Here is a 6,555-nt window from a genome sequence, read left to right as displayed (position 1 = left end):
GAAAATTTTAATTTTTTTATTTTTCAAAATTTGAAATCTTATCCCCAAAACCTCATTTCTCAACTCTAAACCCTAAACCCTAAACTTTAAACCCTAAACCCTAAACCTTAAACCCTAAACCCTAAACCCTAAACCCTAAAATCTAAACCCTAAACCCTAAACTCTAAACCCTAAACCCTAAATCCAAAACTCCACCCTTTAACTCTAAATCCTAAGTTTGTGACTTTTGATAAAACATTAAGTGCTATTTTTGTGACTTTTGACCTTGAGTGCTAGTTTGGGAACATAAACTTGATTTAATGCTATTTTTGTCTTTTTCTCAATATATAATTTAATACTGTAAGCTATTTTTACTTGCATTTTTTTTTCCTTTTGGACGATTTGATGAAACGTTCGAAATTACAACAAGTTTGCGTTATTTATTTACTTTTACTTAAAATATGGAAGTTTTTTTTTTATTTAGTTTAGTTTTTACTTTTCTTAAAATTTTTTTTATCATAAGTTAACATATTATCTATTTACGGTACCATTTTCATTTGTAAAACATTTTTGAAGCTTTTAATTTTCGGCCTTGTTTTATCCGATGGATACATGTATTTTTCCCTTAACTATTTGATTGCACTGATCTGAGAGCTGGTAAGACCATGATTATCGGAGGGGGGGGGTGAGAGTTAGGGTTTAGGATTTAGGGTTTTTTTAGGGGAAGACCCACAAATTGTTAAAAACCAGTTTCAAAAGTCGTCAAATAAGAACCGACTTTGCTTGGGTTGTTATATTGTTCGCGGACTCCACTGATACGTGACGGCCCATGATTGGTTTGTTTTTAATTTTTTTTTTTTTAAATCAGACCCAAAAAAAAAAAAAATAAGAACTCCAAATGAGATTTTAGCTTTAATCATGCTCTAAGTTTCTTACCAGTTTTGAAAGACTTACGGTAGATATTCTATCTCATCTTTGTTAAATTCGTCTTAGCTTTTGGATATTCATTTAGAGATCTCGATTTGGCAGCCAACTTTGACTTCGCCAATCGTCACTTCTCATCCATGTGTCCTTTAATTACACACTTGTCCTTTTTTATGATATCATTATCATCTTTTGACGGAACAGAGAGAGATCGCTTCAAGGCGTATTGCAACTAGGCTTAGGCGGGTGGACATCCGTTCAGATTCGGATCGGGTATTTCAAGTTTATCATTCTAGGTCCTATTCTAATATTTTATAAGTACGGATCGAGTTCGGTTCGAATTTGTAATACATCATAAAACCCATAAAATAACTATATATCATTCAGATTCAAGTTATAACGGTTTAGTTCGGATATATCCAAAGTAAAAAACAAATTTTGAAAGCAAGAACTACTTAAATTGAGTAGAAACTAATCCATTTCATATCAAATTGATAAAATAATAATAAAATGTTAAATCAAACATCATTTATAAACATATTCATTCACTTATAGATAGAGTAGACTTGTTATTTAAACGAACAAATTTATGAAGTATTTATCTGTGACTAATTGAGTATTTCAGGTATTTATTTAATTTTAATACTTATTTTTATATAGCATATCAACATGAACATTGAATTGAGTATTTGAAATGATTATATGTTTCAAAAATTTATATTGACTATTAATTTTGGATTTTTTGGGTTACCTGTTCAGGTTCGGTTAATAACATTTTGGGCTCGAATATGTTTCATAGCACCCTACAAGACCCGTTTGGATATTTTTATATTTCGGATCGGATAACGCGTCGGATTTTTCGGTTTGGGTTCAGTTCGAATCTCGGGTTCCGGATTTTATGCCAGCCCTTATTGCAACTGTTGAAAGAATTTGAAAATGCTTCGGGTCTTGCTCTTAGCCTTTCTAAAACATATATCTATTTGGGAAAATTATTTTTTTAGAGCAAAAAAATGATAACTATGTCCCTTTAGACTAATCTCATATACTTTATGTCCCATTAAGCTAATTATTTTCAAAATGGCAATAATGACCTTAATATTGTAATTTTTAAATATAATAAATAATGGGTTCGTTCAAGCGGGATCGATCGATCCGAAATTACAAGGTCGAACAGATCGATCGATCCTGATCATTATGCAGAAAAAAACGCGGAGCATATACTGATCGATCTGGTCCATTTCACTCGATAGGCAAAGATCGATTTCATAAAGATCGACCGATCTCGAATTATAGACTGATCGATCCGTGGAAGCATAGATATGAATCATGGTATAAATAATGTGAAATTTTTGTGAACAATCAATGGAATATAGAGGACAGCGTGAGAAGAAGGTTACCACTTTTTTTGTTTTTTTTGTTTTTTAAAAAAAAAATCGATTTTTTCAAAATATGAAAGTGAATATTCCCAAATATTTTGTTTCCATATTTTTAGGAACTGATTTCTTATCAGTAGAATACATCTAATATGTAGAAATCGGTTTCTACAGGATTTTAGAATTATAGTAATGTGTAGGTTTTGATTTCTACGTGTTTTAGATTTACAGTAAATCTGTAGAAGTCGGTTTCTACGTGTTTTAGATTTTTATTAATGTGTAGATTTTGATTTCTAAAGATTTTAGATCGGTAGGTTAAGCGCGGAATGTGTATTCTAAATATTTCTAGAATACTCTTATTTACGTAGATCGCGTATTCTAAACATTGTAGATTCAATGAAAAAAGTGGATTTCGTTTTCTACTTCGTAGAATGTCATTTCTACTTTATTTAGAACATAATCTGAAAATTATGATTTAAACATTTTTAGAACTGAAAAAATACCACTAAGTTCATATAGGTATTTTATCAATAGTTATTATTTTTCCAAAATGTTTTTGTTTGTAAAAATATTTATTAAATTTATTTTCAAAAATATTAAAGGGTATTATAGAACAAAATGGCACAAAATAGATATTAGTCTAAAAGGACATAGTTATCATTTTTTTGCTCTAAAAAAACAATTCTCCCTATCTATTTTTAGATGAGAATGACCATATAGCCTCTCCTGAGATTGCAACTCGGTTCAGTTTTAACAAAGTGCTCTTCTGAAAAAATATCTTGGACTTCCTCTCTTTCTTCAGAAGCAGGGCTTAGATATTAGTAATTACCAACCTTTGATTGATAAGGTCCGAAATCGTATTTCATCTTGGACGGTTAGACGCCTCTCCTTCACATAAAGACTTCAATTGATACAATCAATAATTCTAACTTTTGTTACGTAAGTGCTACTTTCAAGAGCTTGAGAGAATTTGTAATGCCGTTTTAGGGATGGAGTTTCACATTCAGATAAATGAGCAAAGGTTTCTTGGGACTCCATCTGCGCGAAAAGGAGGGAGTCTTATGCATCATAAAATTGGAAGACTCGATCAGGTGTTTGGACTGAAGTTAATATAGTCCTGTTCGTTTGGTTGCCGCAGGTTTCGGCGTCAGCGGCAGCGGCGGCGGCAGCGTCAATGAAGACAGTTGTTGTTCGTTTCGCAGACGCTGACGTTGCCGCTGACGCTGCCGCATACTATATCGCGACCGCAGATTTTATCGGCGTCAGCCGCAGGACGCGGCGTTTGGACGCGGCGTCAGACGCAGTTTCCTGCGTCAACGAAACGAACAAGAGTTGACGCAGAATGTTGACGCTGCCGCTGCCGCCGGTACCTGCGGCAACCAAACGAACAGCCCTTATGGCTTATATTCTCTAGAAACAGCTCTCTTCAGGTGGCATGGATAGGAACATTTTTTGTGGCATAGAATTTTGGGTGATTGACGCTCAAACATCCTCTAATTAAGCTGCTAAGTGAGTGTATCCACTCATTTCCAACGCTACTGGACTCAAATTCATATGATTATTACCTTTGGAGAAACTCATTAAATCATCCATTTAGGTTATTCTCAATATCAAAAACTTAGGATTCTTTGCACCCCTTAAGTTGACTCGGTCTGTTAGTTGACTGGTTTAAAGTTGTTTGGTTCAAAGAATGAATTCCTTAACATTCATTATTTGTTTGGCTTGTTCTTCAAAATTGACTAACTACTAGGGAACAATAAGAAGTGAGGTATGTATGTCCCTCATGATTGTCTGCTTTGTTTGATAAAATCTAGAGAGTAGAAAACACATGCTCTTCGAATGTGAACTTTCAAAAGACATATGGACTGCTTTCTTCAATCATAATCTCTTCTCGTTTTTGAGGATGTAATTCGCTGGCTGAGGTCACTAGCTCCGCATAAAAAGCTGAACATCATTGTCAAACTTATCTTTCAATCAGTGGCATATAAAATTTAAACGGTAAGAAACAAATTAAAGATTACATTCGAACTCCTCTCTCAGTCAGCAGAAGTCAATGTCAAATTAATTAGAACCATCCTTCGAGCAAAATCTCTTAGGCATTGATCGTGTCCTCTCGTCTCGAGCCTCATCTTCAATACCCGCCAATCATGACAGTGAATTCTTCCTACCTAGCAAATCACAAGCAAATGATTTATTTTGTCCCACTATTATCTTTTGCTGTTGCTTTTATTTTCATTTCTGTCTGTTTATATATTGTACTTTTTTCTTGCATTTTTGAAAATTAATAAATGGTATCTAAAAACCTATAATATTATATCGTTTAATACTGAAAATATTGAATTTCAAATTTTGAATCTTCACAACCGTTTACCAAAAGATTTAAAAGATGAAAGTTAGAACATTTTCACGGACCTCAATAAAGACTATAATAATAAATTTAACAGTCAAAGAATTTTGAAAAAAGATATACACTAAATCTTAATTAAAATTATAGAATGATTTAATAAGATATAAAAGATTATTTAGTTGTTTTGGGGGTTTTATTCAAACAGTTATTTAATTGATCCAATATGGATTCAAGGGCTTTTTCAAAACTCTGATAAAATGGGGTTTACATTTTCGAGTTTGAGCTTTCTAGCCGGTTCTAATTTTTTCTTTTCTTTTTTTAACTCAACTTCAAACATTCATTTCACCAATGTCATGGATACAAAGACTTGACCGCACGAGACTTATACAACTAATACATTAAGTTGATTTAGTAACACCTTGAGTTACTTAAATAGATTCAACGCAACCTAATCTTTAACTCAATGCATTTTTGAACCACAATGAGAATGAATCACCCCCGCTACTGAGAGAGACCACCTCTTAAACCACCTACATTCGACCAAATGGTACGACCAACCTCTACTAACACAACAGACTAACAACTACATTCGAGATCATTCTTAAACTAGCTAATGAATCCAAATAAATAATCCTTAACGTGCTTGACCCGTCAACACCTTCACCAAAGGCGCAACATCGAACTAGCGTTCTCCTGATGGTGTTCAAGGCTGCGACCCTCAGTGTTGGGGAAAAATATGGACACACGACACGAGCGCAGCGGAATGTAATCGATCGTGTTTCCCCTGACCTTGTGAGAACCTGTGAGGAAAATACTTCGACGATAGCAGGATATAGTATAAGCAGAAACTAAATGAGACAAGCACTTTTTACGTGGAAAACCTCTTCGATGTGAGAAGGAAAAACCACGGGACCGTAGTCCACTCAAAAAATTCACTATATAAATGTATGTGAGTACAACCACATCCTCCCTGTTCAACACCCTGAACAGAACAGAGACTCAAGCTACAAAGAGCTATCTCCAACACAAGAACAACAACAACAAGAGAGCAACACAAAGCTTCAAAACCAGCAGCAACCAAACGACCTCAGCTCACAAGGATTCCAGAAACCAGAGACTAATACCACCATAAAAATCCAATATAAACCAGTCAACAACACCTCTGCCAAATTTCGGCTCAATCAGAGAAGATCTCACCGTCGGATTTACCAAACACTCAGGACAGCACTGCTGAAGAACTGTGACGACCAACTTCACTAAAATCCAGACAACAGAATATCCAACCGTTGAAATCCAAATCCCTTCGGTGAACCTTTAACACACTGACTGAAGAAGCTTTCCACAAAATATCAGCCCGATCAGGATCCATTTGACCCTCCAAATCGGCCTTGACAAACCCAGACAAAATTCTGCCTCCTTCACTCTTTTCTCTCTTTTGTCTTTTTGATTCTTGTAAGTCTCTCCATAAAATTAGGTCAAGAGACTATATATATGTGTCTCACTAACCCTTAATCTCATGGACTAATACCAATGGCCCAACTTCCAAGTTTGGTTATCACCAACCAAACCCAATGGGTTTCCTCCATCTAGAAGGAACCCAACAAACTCCCCCTCCGACTAGGTGGAGAAAACAGCAATTCCGGCTATCCCTCTGCATACTTCAAGGTTCCCCCTCGGCAAAGACTTTGTCATCATATCAGCTCCATTATCATCCATATGAACTTTCTCAAGTTCTACTTCCTTAGAAGCAACCACATCTTGTATCCAATGATACCTCCTCTTAATGTGTTTTGACTTCGAATGAAATGTAGAGTTCTTCCCGAGACAGATGGTGCTTTGACTATCACAAAGCAACACATACTTTTCTTGCTTGAAACCGATCTCTTCACAGAAGTTCTTCATCCACAACAGCTCTTTACAAGCTTCAACTGC

The sequence above is a fragment of the Brassica oleracea genome, chromosome C1 (assembly GCF_000695525.1).
Source record: "Brassica oleracea var. oleracea cultivar TO1000 chromosome C1, BOL, whole genome shotgun sequence".
In the NCBI taxonomy this organism is placed as follows: domain Eukaryota; kingdom Viridiplantae; phylum Streptophyta; class Magnoliopsida; order Brassicales; family Brassicaceae; genus Brassica; species Brassica oleracea.
This window is presented reverse-complemented; position numbering follows the sequence as displayed.